This window comes from Oryctolagus cuniculus, chromosome 4 (genome assembly GCF_051225735.1).
Source record: "Oryctolagus cuniculus isolate XC-2025 breed Fujian yellow rabbit chromosome 4, ASM5122573v1, whole genome shotgun sequence".
Lineage (NCBI taxonomy): Eukaryota > Metazoa > Chordata > Mammalia > Lagomorpha > Leporidae > Oryctolagus > Oryctolagus cuniculus.
Genome location: NC_142870.1, coordinates 45407907 through 45423096, shown reverse-complemented (window position 1 = coordinate 45423096; position 15190 = coordinate 45407907).

Sequence of the window (15190 nt, the reverse complement as noted above, 5' to 3'; positions counted from 1 at the left end):
TGAAGCCTACAAACTTAAATGCAAGCTCCGTGTTTTAAAAAAGAAATTTGCTATGGAAACCAGATTTTGCCTTGCTCTTGCTCAAATACAAATGCACCTAAATGTCACATCATTTCAGAAGGAGCTGTTGAGAAAATTAAGAATCCCATTTTAGCCACCTCCAGTTTCACATCACAAAAGAGTGCCACACAAGAGAAGCTATGGCCATAAAGGAAATTTTAAATCTGCTTTGAAACAACAAATTTGTGATTTTTTTTTTTTTGACAGGCAGAGTTAGACAGTGAGAGAGAGAGAGAGAGAGAGAGACAGAGAGAAAGGTCTTTCTTTTTAGGGGGTTCACCCCCGAAGTGGCTGCTACGGCCAGCACATTGCGGCCGGCACGCTGCGCCGATCTGAAGCCAGGAGCCAGGTGCTTCTCCTGGTCTCCCATGTGGGTGCAGGGCCCAAGCACTTGGGCCATCCTCCACTGCACTCCCGGGCAGCAGCAGAGAGCTGGACTGGAAGAGGAGCAACCGGGACAGAATCTGGCACCCCAACAGGGACTATAACCTGGGGTGCCAGAGCCGCAGGAGGAAGATTAGCCTAGTGAGCCGTGGCGCCAGCCCCAAATTTGTGATTATTTTGCAAATAGATAACAGTAATCATTCTTTGACTAATCCAAGAGTTGTGACCCACTCATTTCCAAACTTTAAGCTTATGTATGTTCTTCATCATCAATGTGCTAGATGCTTTCTCAGGACAAGACCCTAACCTTAAATGCCAACATTTATAATTATGTCTGGTGTATTAGTGATAACTCAGGAGATTTTATGGATAAATGAACTGGAATCTGTACATCCCTCTAGTTTTTTTGTGCAGTTATTGTCTTCACTGAGGCTTCCCTAACCACTCTACCATAGGCACCTCTTCCATATGGAATCTCAAGTGTGTGTTTTGTTCTAATTATTTCATTATGTTTCTATTTTCTACTAACTAGTTTGATTCTTAAGGAAAACAACAACCATTTAAATTGTTCTTGGTTATTAGCTCATTGAATAAAACCCTAATTGAAAACGTTTAGTAAATTCTACCTCTTTTGTCCAAAGTGTCCCTCTTTTTTAAAAAGATTGATTTATTTGAAAGTCAGAGCTACAAAGAGGGAGAGACAGGAAGCACATCTTCCATTTGCTGGTTCACTCCTCAGATGGTCCCAGTGGACAGGGCCGGGCCAGTCCAAAGCCAGAAGCTAGGAACTTCATCCAGGTCTCCCAGATGTGTGTTAGGGGCCCAAACACTTGGACGATCTTCCACTGTATTTCCCAGCCATTAGAAGGGAGCTGGCTCAAAGGTGGAAGTGATGGAACAGGAACCAGTGCTGACACAGTAGGCCAGAGTCACAGGTGATGTGGTTGTACCCATTATGCCACATGGCTGGCTCCTGTCCAACATTTCTTATCCTCCCCAGGCTAAGCAGAATGAAATGATGGCCCAAATCACTTAGTTAACAGTTCCATGTCTGTCTTCTTGGCTAATTTTTCATCTGCTTGAGGATGGCTATTTTAGAGGCTGCTTTGTTGATTGTAGGGGGCAAACCCAAACTAGAAAAATTTTCAGGGAAAAAAAAAAAGAAGAAGGTACTAAGTCTACTAAAACATTTCACATGGTCCAAAGATACAAATGAGACAACTTTGGGTATAACTATAATGAAGCCCACTAATACCTAGAGAAAGGAAATCTCTTCAAATATGAATTTATCTTATCCTAGATCCTCTTTGAATGTCTTTAATCCTCTACATTCCCCTTTTCCAGTTCTTATATCAAATTGCCTCTGTACATCTCTGCAACTGTAAGTCTTATGATCCCAGTAACACAAAATGTAAGGTACTGTGATTCACCTAGTATCCAGTCAAAAATCCCCAAGATAAGGATTCAATGGCCCCCCTCCATTATATTGACCAGTTAATATACTATGGACTAGAGACATGACTGTTTCTTCAGAAAATTTTCCTCAGAAGCAGGGATCATTGCTGAGTGAGACACATAGAAAGAGAGAAAAAAATCAAATACAATTATTCCTTAACCATTCTTTCCATAGAGCCCAATATAGTGTATCACAAAGCTGGCACTCATCAAAAACCATGGTCTAAAAGAGCAATCTTCACTGTCTCTGAATCATTTAAGTTTTTAATATCTGACTTATAATTTTTAACATATTAAATTTCTCCTTTTCTAAATGACATAAGATTTTATAATATAGAATTAGATGTTTCTATTATTGTTTCCAAAATATATGTTTACAGCAAAATAATTTCATATAAGTCCATAGAAATTAATCAACAATGTTTATAATTATCTCTAAATTTTAAAAGGAGACTTTTTAAAAATTAACTGATCAAAAATATCCACAAACCCACTAGAAGTTCACCACATTTAAGGTTATTCCATTTATCGTCAAGAACTGATTTTTTATTTGCTATCTATAAAATGAAAATGCTGTACTATACTGCTTCAAATGAATAAAAACACTAGAATTTCTCATTTTAACTGTCTGCGTGTACCCATATATGTGTAGAATAACTGAACTGATATTTCTCTCTGGCCTGAATTTTAGAAGGAATAAAAGATGACTCAAAATAAACCACACAGGAGGGAAAAAAAAAGGGGGGGACTTCTATGAGAAAGGAAATGCATGATGAAATTCGCAGTAGCTGAACAGCTGAAGGAAGTGAAAGACGTGCTGAGGTGGCAAAATCGATCTCTGGCACAGTCCATGCATTTTTATTTTGTCCTTGCCTTTTTTACTTATTAATTGATTCTGACTCATCTCCCATCTGAAATGGCAAGGAAGCAAGTTTTCTATTGCTTTCACAAACTAAAATTTCACTGGGTGGAGGAGGAAAATATTTTGACCTTGAATTTAAATTAGTTCTGAAGCATAAAAATCACAGCCACGCAAACACAGAGGGAAGTTTCAGCACTTCCTCCCCTACACATAATGACTTCCTATTTCACTTAGAAAATGAAAGCAACCAGAAGATATCCAAAACACACACCGAAATAAGTAAGCAGATTTCATGTGGACTAATGATCTAAATTTTAATGGTAAATTTACAAACTCATAGGAAGAATAGATATACAAGTATGAATGTTTTTGTGATCTTACATTATGGATGATTTCATAGCACTGATAAAGTATAAACACCAAATTAAATGTTTTCTGTGTGTTAAATGAAAGACCCTGAGAAAAAAATAAAGAGTTGAGAAACATAAGATATGTTTTTAGTGCTTGCTGGTAAGGAATTATAATATGTAGAAAACTTACTATTCATCATTAGGAAAATACAACTATAAAAATGGAGAAGTACAGTTGGAACCTATAATTTTTGTAAAAAATGGAATATAAACTTGACTGAAGTAAAAGTTGCTGTATTTCTCTCACAGTAAATGTTCGGTATTCAGTGATATTAAATATTCAAATATTTTACAACTCAATAGTTCTGTCTTTGGATGTACACCTTAAAGAATTGCTGGAGCCCACACTGTGGCTCAGTGGGTTAAGCCACTGCCTGCAGTGCTAGTATTCCATATGGGCATCAGTTCAAGTCCTGCTTCCCATCCAGCCCCACTTCCCATCCAGATCCCTTCTAAAACGCCTGTGAGAGCAGCAGAGGTTGACCCATGTCCTTGGGCCCCTGCACACACTTGGGAGATCTGGATGAATGTCCTGGCTCCTGGTTTTGGCCTGGCCCAGCCCCTGTCTTTGCAGCCATTTGGGAAGTGAACCAGCAGGTGGAAGACCACTCTCTCTGTCTCTCCCTCTCTCTTTGAAACTCTGCCTTTCGAATAAATAAATAAATCTTAAAAAAATACAGGTATTGCTTACACGTTTCTTCTAATAAACACCATCATAAATATTTATAGCAGTTTTTGCAACTTAAATAATTGTTAGTGGAATTAAGCCCACATATCTATCACTGAGGAATGAATATGTGTGTGTGATGGAAGGACATAGTACTCAGGAATAATACAACATATATGTCTTTAAAATGTTAGAGTTAGTGATAAATTGGAAAATTATAAAAGAGGGGTTTTTATGAACAGGTAGGCTGCCTGAATGAAGGAGTGTGATCAATTCAGTTCTGGACCCCTAAAGTCTCAAAGCAAAAACCATCTGAGTTTGTATTTTCTGACTCATAGTTTCAAATATCTTCTCAGTCCTTATAGATTCTGAGACACCACAAGCTATCTTCAAACCAGTGATTGCTATCATTGGTAAAATTGAAATAGATGTCATATGATATTATGAAATTTTCCACTTCAAAAAGTTAAAAAAAAGTTGTGTACTGTTGTTTTCATTTTTATTCAATTATCAAAATAACACAGTCATTAAATTTGATTAACTGGGAACATTACATAAGGAATTAGTGAAACATGTCCAAGAATGGAAAAGAGTTACTTTAAAAGCCCTGGTAACTTATTTTAATGGTATTCTGTTTGAAAATTATCCAAAATAACAGTAAGCAAAAATAAATAAATAAATAAATAAAAATAAAAACCAACAACTCATGTTGAATTCAAAATATAAAATTCTCTGGACATAATACAAGAACTGGAGGCATGAATGCATGAATAAATATGAATAGAGACTTTGTATTAAAAAGACAAAATAAACACTGCATCATTACAGCTGATAGAAAACAGTCATTACCACAATAAGTTTACCTAAACTTCTATTTTTCATTCTATAGGTAGTATAAGAATTGAGAGCTGTATGAAACAAACAAAAATAAATAAAACATTAAGAAAACCAAAACACCTTCCCAAGGAAACCAGAAATCTCATCAGTGTGGTTTATTAGAGTCTGTAGAATTATTATGCTAGCTGATTTTTTTTTTCTTTTTAAGGAAAGAGCCAGTGGAAAAATAAGGGTAAATGTTAGCAGTAAATTTTTCAAATATAAGGCAGTGTGCCAGAATAAATCCAAACTGTCAGTATCTGTCACACACACATATATATTTATATATGATGTGTGTTAAGACATCCATATCAAATAATTGTGTGAAGTAAAGCTTAATATGTCAGTAACTTTGATTTCTTTTTGATGTTTCAATAAATTAAAGTCCATTCACTTGAAATGTATGAAAATTTTTATAGGAATTGGAATGAAAGGTACAGCTTTTGTTTCTTTTTTTTTCTTTTTTTTTTCTTTTTTTTTTTTTTTTTTGACAGGTAGAGTTATAGACAGTGAGAGAGAGAGAGAGACACCCAAGCACTTGGGCCATCCTCCACTGCCCTCCCGGGCCATAGCAGAGAGCTGGACTGGAAGAGGAGCAACCGGAACTAGTACCCAGTGCCCCAACCCGCACTAGAACCTGGAGTGCAGGCACCACAGGTGGAGGTTTAGCCAAGTGAACCATGGCACCAGCACAACTTCTTAGCACATCATTTTAATAAGCTGTGCAAATAATTTTTTAAATTTAAGATAGTATATGAAATGAATGAGACAAATGTTTAGGTACACATAATCATTTCAATTATTTTACTTATATGTAAAATTATTTATATCCTAAATGTATAATATGTTCATAAGCAGTAACTTCAAAAACTTCTTGGAAAATAGAATTTAAAAAACGTGCAAAAGAATTGAAGTTTATTTATAGCTTTTCAATAATGCACATATTTTAAATTTTTATTTATTTGAGAGACTGTCAGAAAGAGAGAAAACTCCTATCTACTGGTTCATTCCCCAAGTATTTGCAAGTCAGCAGCCCAGAAGGAAATCCAGGTTTCCCACATAACAGGCAGGAACCCCATTACTTGAGGCATCATCACTAAGTCTCAGGATCTGAATTACCAGGAAGCTGCAGTCAGGAGTTGGACCTAGGAACTGAGCCCAGGTACTCCAAAAGGGGATATGAGTATCTTAACCTCCAGGCTGAATGCCAGCTCCACATATTACGCATTTTCCATGACTTTTTTTGAAGACTGTCATATGCGTGGATTTCAAAGTTTTTTGTTACCTTTTCATTCCATCTATCAACAAATATTCGAGGTATTCTTTTATATTTGTTAAAGTACATTCTCTGAAGTTTAAATGATTTGTAGAATTTAAGTCAATATATTAACTTGGTGGAGTCTTAACTGAAGGGAAAGCATTTGGGATTTGAAATTAAAGGACCTCCCATCCAGTCCCAGCTCTGCCATTTCTGTATATCTTTAAGTAAATTAAATTTTCTGAGACTCAATTTCTTCATCTATATAATAGAAATAATAACTACCTCAAAGATTTGTGGGAGGTGAATGGAGCATGAAACTGTTTTTTTTTTTTTCGCCTACATGTGCCATTCAATGTTAGATACTTGTCCTTTATTGAATAATTATCCAAAATGTTTAAAACCTATACGATTTTTGTTAATTAAGAAATTCATGTTACTAGATAAGATTTATCTGCTTATTATCCATGTCCCTTGGGACTCTAAGGCCTCACATGCAAAATCTTTCATATCACTTCTCCACTTGTGTCATGGACTGAATGTTTCCCCTAAAATTCCTGCACCGAAGCCCTAATCCCTAATGTGATGCCATTTGGAGGTGGAGCCCTGGGGAGGTAATTAAAATTAGGCAGAGTCATGAAAATAGGACCCCAAGGAAGAGATTAATGTTCATCCAAGAAGAGGAAGAGAGACCAGAGCTCACTCTCTGTGTCATTTGAGGGCACAGCAAGGGCACTTGCAAGCTAGGAAAAGATCCCTCGCCAGGAATCAAATCGGCCACAACCTTGACCTCAGACTTCTCAGTCCGCAGAATTGTGGGAAATAAATGTCTATCACTAAAGTCATCTGGTGTGTTGTACTGGCTGAGCAGACTGTTGCATCCTGCAGCCCTTGTTTTCCCCCACTTTTTCCTATCTCAAATAATGTTTAGAACACATCCATTGAGATAATCATATGGTTTTTCTTCTGCAGTCTGTTAATGTGGTGTATCACATTGATTGTCTTGCACACATTAAACCATCCCTGTATACCAGGGATAAATCCCACTTGGTCTGGGTGGATGATCTTTCTGATGTGTTGTTGCATTCTATTGGCGAGAATTTTATTGAGGATTTTTGCATCTATGTTCATCAGGGATATTGGTCTGTAATTCTCTTTCAGTGCTGCATCTTTCTCTGGCTTAGGAATTAAGGTGATGCTGGCTTCATAGAAAGAATTTGGGAGGATTCCCTCTTTTTCGATTGTTCTGAATAGTTTGAGAAGAATTGGAGTTAGTTCTTCTTTAAATGTCTGGTAGAATTCAGCAGTGAATCCATCTGGTCCTGGGCTTTTCTTTGTTGGGAGGGCCTTTATTACTGTTTCAATTTCTGTCTCAGTTATGGGTCTGTTTAGGTTTTTGATGTCTTCCTGGTTCAATTTAGGTAGGTTGCATGTGTCCAGTCATTTGCAACAAAATGGAGGAATCTGGAACACATCATGCTGAGTGAAATAAGCCAGTCCCAAAGGGACAAATACCATATGTTCTCCCTGATCGGTGACGACTGACTGAACACCAAGAGGGAAACCTGTTCTAGTGAGGTGGACACTATGGGAAACGGTGGCTTGATCAGCATAGCCCTGACTGTTAATGAACAACTTAATACATTATCCCTCTTAGTAGTTTTTTTTTTTATCTGTTCTACTTAATATGACTGGTTTAGTTCTGTAATTGATGCACAGTTATTCTTAAGTGTTGAAAATTAACTGAAATGTGATCCCTGTTGAACATGGGAGTGGGAATGGGAGAGGGAAGAGATGTATAATTTGGGACATGCTCAAGCTGACTTGCCCCAAGTGGTGGAGTTGGAAGCATACCAGGGGATTCCAATTCAATCCCATCGAGGTGGCATGTACCAATGCCATCTCACTGTTCCAGGTGATCAATTTCAGTTCACAGTTGGTCATGGTGGAGGGACTGGGAGTCAAAGGGAGCACATAGACAAGTCTAGTACCTGCTAACACTAACCGATGGAGTAAATAAAGGGGAGAATGATCCAATATGGGAAGTGAGATACTCAGCAGACTCATAGAATGGCAGATGTCCTAAATAGCACTCTGGCCTCAGAATCAGCCCTAAAGGCATTCGGAGCTGGCTGAAAAGCTCATGAGAGTATTTCAGGCATGGAAAGCCAAGACACTCTGGCAAAAGATCTCTGCGAGTGAGATCCCAGTGGAAAGAACAGGTCATCAAAGAAGGAGGTACCTTTCTCTGAAGGGAGGAGAGAACCTCCACTTTGACTATGACCTTGTCTAAACAAGATAAGAGTCGGAGAACTCAGAGGGCTTCCATAGCCTTGGAAACTCATGACTGGAGCATAGGGAGATTACTGATGCCATAGACAGGAGTGTCAATTGGTAAAGTCAACAACAGGAGTCACTGTGCACTTACTCCTCATGTGGGATCTTTGTCCTTAGTGTAGTACATTGAGATTTAATGCTATAACGAGTACTCAAACAATATATTTCACTTTGTGTTTTCATGGGGGTGCAAACTGTTGAAATCCTTACTTAATGCATACTAAACTGATCCTCTGTAAAAAAAAAAAAAAAAAAGAAATTATCAATTCCCAACTTGACTCTCACTGGGATTAAACATGACAATAGGTCTGCTCTGATTTCATCATCATTTTAAAAAAAATCATCTATTATTTTTCACTTTATGTTTCTGTGTGGGAGCAAACTGTTGAAATCCATACTTAATGTATACTAAGCTGATCTTCTGTATATTAAGATAATCGAAAATGAATCTTGATGTGAATGGAAGGGGAGAGGGAGTGGGAAAGGGGAGGGTTGTGGGTGGGAAGGACGGTATGGGGGGGAAGCCATTGTAATCCATAAGTCGTACTTTGGAAATTTATATTCATTAAATAAAAGTTTAAAAAAAAAAAAAAAGAACACATCCAATGCGTAAGCAAAAAACTGTGGAGCTATCTCTTAAACTTATGATATCTTAAATAAATGGGTTTTCTCAGTCTCAATGTGGTGTTCATTTCCCCTGCAAAATTTCTTTCCAATCGTCTGTTGATTCTCTCCCAGCCCCTCTTCTCTTTAATCCAAGCTACTGTCTCACTCATGAGGATGGCTACATTGGCATGCTTTCACTTACGGCAATTTTCACTTGTTCTGGTCATTACAACCAGAATTAATTCAATGGTTTCTCATTGTCTGAGGGGTTGGGAGAGGGTATTGTTACCCCAGAGTGCTAAGAAAAGAAATGAAACTCCTTGTCTCATCACTGCAAAGTTTGTCCCTCACAAATTTTCTACTCTCACATCCTCCTTCCTCTTATGACTTCATTGTAGCTAAGCTGAACTTCATCCTGCCTTTTTGTTTAATATATTTCTTCCAGGCACAGATCCTTAATGTTAACTGGTTTTTCTACTCAAAAATTACAACCCCTCATCTTTAGGATTTTAAGCACCATAGTTCCCTGCTTGGAGGATTTTTCAAAATAACAATTTTACATTTCTTTTTTTAAAAGATTTATTTATTTATATGAAAGTCAGAGTTCCAGAGAGGCAGAGAAACAAGTAAGAGATCTTCTAACTGCTGATTCACTTTCCAAATAGCTGCAGTCCAACAGTCCAGCACTCAGGACTGGGCCAGACCCAAGCCAGGATCCTGGAGCTTCACTGGGATCTCCCATGTGGGTGTAGGAGCCCAAGGACTTGGGACATCTTCTGCTGCTTTCCCAGGCCATAGCAGAGAGTTAGATCAGAAGTGGAGCTGCCAGGACTTGGAATGTCACCCATATGGGATGAACACTTTAAATAAAATAGGATATGATCTAGAAAGACACAAACCACTAAAGTTCTCTTAAGAAGCAATATGTAATTATTCCATCAAAGAAAAGTTCATGCCCATATAATAGCAAACTCAGATAAAAACATTATAAGAAATAACAACAAGGATGCAATATGTTTCATGAACATAGGTTTGTTTCAGAAAAGGGTTTATGTCCTTAATTCCTTAAGGATAAAGTATTCTTGGTAGGCAATTTAGTTCTTTCAGAACTCACTCTGCTGAGAAATCCAATGATAGGAAATGGCACTGTGGCACAGCAGGTAAAGCCACCTCCTGCAGTGCTGGCATCCCATATGAGCACTGGAGTCCTTGCTACTTCATTTCTGACCTAGCTCTCTGCTATGGCCTGGGAAAGCAGTAGAAGATGACCCAAGTCCTTGGGCCCCCACACCTACATGGGAGACCCAGAAGAAACTCCTGGCCCCTTGCATCAGATGGGCCCAGCTCAGACAGTTGCCACCATTTGGGGAGTGAACCATTGGATGGCGGAACTCCCTCTCTCTGACTCTGCCTCTCTGTAACTCTGCCTTTTAAATAAATAAATAATATTTTTAAAAGAAACCCATTGATAGCCTTATGAAGATTCCTTTGTATGAAGGCACTTTAAAAACTTGCTGAAATAGAGTTAAAAAATAAGTTTATTTTATTGCAAAACATTTTTTGAAATCTATGCATATAAGACAACAACCAAAAGTTCAAGGAACATGCATAATATAGAAAAAAGATACGTGGATTTCAAAATTTTTACACTGAAATGAATTTATCTTTGATTTCACTTTTCCACAAATGTTTCAAAGTTAGTTCATAGGTGACAAGTCATTTTTGTCTTGCTACTTTCAAACTTGTTTTCCTATAATTTTGACATTTTGATTACAGTGTTTCTCAGTAAGGATCTCTTGTTCATCTTTTCAAAAAATTTCTTCATTCCAAGGATCTGTTGTGATACTTTCCTGATAATTATTTAACTTATTTCTAATCTGATCATTTTTATTTCTTTTCTTCTGCTATTTTTGAGTTTGATTTGTTCTCTTTTTTTTTTTTTTTCTGCTTCCTTGAGATGTTTCCTTAGGCTATTTATTTGAGGTCTTTCTAAATTTTGAAATTTTTATTTATTTTTATTTTATTTGAAAGGCAGAGAGATATACAGAGGCAGAGAGAAAGAGAACGAGAGAGAGAGACAGAAAGAGAGAGATCTTCCACCCACTGGTTCACTTCCAAATGCTTGCAACGACCAGGCTTGGATCAGACTGAAACAAGGAACTCAAAACTCCAACCAGGGATCCCACATGGGTGGCAAGGATTTAAATACTTGGGCCATGTCTACTGCCTCTTGGGATGCAAGAGCAGGAATTTGGATCAGAAGTGGAGGAATCTTGGCTGGAACTCAGACATTCCAATGTGATGACTTAAACACTGCTCCAAATGCCTGCCTCAGGTCTTCCTTCCTTCCTTCCTTCCTTCCTTCCTTCCTTCCTTTCTTTTTAACATAGGACCTTATTGTTTTAAACTTCCCTGTTAGTCCTGCTTTTGGTACACTGTGCTACCATTTTCAATTGCTTCAAGAAACTTATATTTCTCTTTTTATTTCTTCAATAACTCATTGTTCTTTCAAAGGCATGAATTCTTTCTCTGTGTATTTGTTTAATTCCTAATATTTCCTTTGCTGTTTATTTCTAGTTTATTCCATTGTGGTCAGAGAACATGCATGATCCGATTTGGATTTTCTTGAACCAGGTGACACTTGTTTTGCAGCTGTATATATAATTGATTGCACAGAATCCACACACTGCTGAAAGAATGTGTATGCTAAAACTGCTTTAAGAAATGTATAAATATCTGTTAGGTACTTTTGATGTATACCACAGTTTAATGTTTCTTTTTTTGATTTTTTTTATCTTTGTTGAATTTCTCATTGTGTTCATGTGTTACTTTCCTGATATAGCATAGTTATTTCTTTGTGTTTTTACTGCCCTTCTTTAGGATGATGATGATGATGATGATGATTAGATGCTCTTTATTTGAGAGAGAGAGAGAGAGAGAGAGAGAGCAAGACAGAGAGAAATGTCTGTCATCTGCTGGTTCACTCCCCAAATGGCTGGGCTGCAACAGCCAGAGCTGGGCCAATCCAAAGCAAGGAGCCAAGAGCTTCTTCCTGATCTCCCATGCGTGTGCAGGGGCCCAAGCACTTGGGCTATTTTCTACTGCTTTCTGAGGCCATAAGCAGAGAGCTGGATTGGAAGAGGAACAGCTGGGACTAGAACCAGCACCAATATGCGAAGCCAGAGCTGCAGCAGGAGGCTTAGCCTACTATGCCACAGCAGATGATTGTTTTTAATACATTGTCAGGCAATTTTTAGATCTCTGTTTCTTTGATTTTAGGCACTGAGACATTATGTTATTGTTTGGATGATTTTTTTTAATTCCAATTGTTCTTGAAGGCTTGTGTTACTATCTTCACATTTAAGAACAAAAATTTTTTTATCTATTCTTAAATGAGTAGCTTTTGGGGAAAAAGACCCCGAAAAATCAGCCTACTCCGAAATATTTGGGGTTCTATTAAGCCATATTTATGGAGGTGCCTGTCCTATTCCTCCTTTTCCATCTTGGGGGAAAGAGGAGTTTTGGGATTCTGTGTCTCGTGTCAGTCCTGCAAGATCAGCGCTGGTGCTGACAGCTTCCCATATATTTTCCCAGTCAGTGCCCTAAAGAGTTCAACACTGTGCACCTTCTCTTATCCCTGCAGAGTTGTTCTGGCTTCTGTGTGCTATCTGGAAGGGAGACCGACACTCACTGTGTGAAGAAGTTCATGTATGCCCTCTTTGAAGACTCGTTCGTGACATTCCAGGGGCATGTGCACAATGTGAACGTGTGTGTCTGCCAGATTGGTTGAGGGCTACTGAAAAGCCTTCTTAAGAACAGCACTACAGTCTAATATACTAGTATCATTCTTTTTTCCTTTTCTCTCTCACTTACACTCAGACCTGCATCACAGTCTGATGGTTCTCCTAGATTTCCTCAACTTTCTTTCATTTTTTCCCTCAAAAGAATAAAACTTAATGAATTTCTTACACATATATATTTTCATCTTGGAAATTGCTTTTGAAGGATAGTATAGTATCTGTACTCTTTGCATGCTAATTCTAGTTGATGGCTTGTATTTTATTTATTCTTATTTTTCCCCTAAACTGTAGATCATATTCTCTATTTTTTCCATATATTGTAATAGTTACATATATTTATATTATTGATATGTTGCCAACACTCTTGATTTTTATATTTTCTTCTGGAGAATACTGAAATTTGAACAGTTAGAATATTGAATGACGGGTGGACTGCCTAGAACTTGTAAAGGTATGGTACTTTTTTATACCAGAATAAGTAAATTTTCATTATGTCCTTCATCTTAGGATGAATCCCTTATTCCTAAAAGAAATCTTGAAGTATGGTCTTTGCATTGGTCTCATGTTTGATGAGGCCAGTGAATGGCAGAATGCCCAGTAAAGATCCCACGACAATCAACAGAAGCAGAGACAGAGAACATGCTCGTCTACCCGGTCTCTCCTTATAAACCCATCATGATACTGTCACAGAGCTCCACCGAGGCAACTAATCCAATCCAATCACTTCCCAAAGACCCTACTTTCAAACACCATAATTAAGTTGTCTCTCTTCCAAATCCATGAACCTATGATTAGAGGTTTAAACATCTGTATAAATTGGGTAGTCAAGTCTGTTCAAAGTACCAAACTGAAAGAAATATAAAAATATCACAAAATGAAATTTCAAATTATGACACAGATATCATAGATTTAAGTGACCAATTCAGTATATTCAATAGTCTTAACTAACATAATAAAATATAGAATAATGAAAGTGAAGAAAAAGAAAATAATGAATTATCAAAAACAAAGGGGGAATAATGTTTCCTAGAACTAAATGCCACATGACTAGGTTTTGTGAGCTTTCTAATTCATAAAATAATAAATGGGATGGGGCAGCATAACATCCAAAGCAAATCACTGAATACTTTAGAGTACAAAAATTAAAGAAAAACTATTCAGTGTTCTAAAGAGACAAAAGGAGGTCCATATTTGAGATCAATAGTCTAAATAACAATGGATGTTTTCTCAGTCAAATTGAATGCTAGAATACATTGACAGATGAATTAGTTCAACATTCTGAGTTTAACTACTTTCAACCTAAAATTCTGTCTCTGAAAATCAATCAAGTTTAAAGATAGATTAAAGCAAATTGTAGGCATACCATTATTCAAAATGTTTTATTTTTAAATTTTCTTTTTGGAAAACCTGATGAGCAGTGTGGTCCACAGTGAGGATATAAAATATGAGATTTGGCAATAAAGCAAAGAATCATACAAAAAGAGTATTCAGGTGGTATTAATTGGACAGGCCAAAACTTTAAAGTTTTAAAGTAAAGATTAGCACTGAAGAAAAAATAATTAGAATAATGACTCCTAGGAAAGATATAGAACTGAATAAATGGAAAACATGGAAGTTAACTTAGCTAGAAAGTATCAGAAATTTTTCAGAATGAAAATACTAATAATAGAAATACAATTTAAAGATATCCAAAAAGGAGTTATGAACATAATTATTGCTTGATGCAAAAATAGGAAAATATACTGGAGAAGCTGAGTTATCATCTGGCAAGTTGAGGAATCAACAGATTCTGCTTAGCATACATTTGCCAATGAATGCAAATATAAAAATTATTTAAGAAAAAGTAAATAAAAAAGAGAAATAAATCATACGAGATGAGGGTGGAGGGTACTAGCACTATTTTAGGTAAAGTAGAAAAACACGAGTTTTCCATTTTTCCATTGTATGCTTTACATTGATATATAAATATATATATGATAAGTATTGTAAAACTTTAAAAATGCAGAGAAAAGGAATAAATACAAAGGTTAGAACATAGAAAACACAAAAACATTTTGAAAAACTGCAAAGAGAGAAGCCTGGACAAAGTTGTGAATTTTTACTGTGGAACAGTGAAATAGAGTTGGACCAGACACAAGGAGTTTCCTTGCCAGGATGAACTTCATCCTACAGACATCTGCATCACAACTGTAGACCATTTCTGACCAGAGAAATTGCTTACTGAGTTTGATTGACATCACTGTGAACCAAAGCTATACTGCAGTCAATTTAGTAGGAGATCCCTAACAGAAAGACTGGATTTAGGTTTGGAAAGCAATAAACTAGTTTCAGAAAGTCTGCAAGAATAATATGAGATTTAGGATTAAGTGAATGCTGATTTTTGAAGGTTAAAGAAAGCATGAGTCAAAGATAATTCAGAGATAAAAATTTGAAGTAGAAATTCATATTTGCTTGCATATCTCAGACATTTTTACA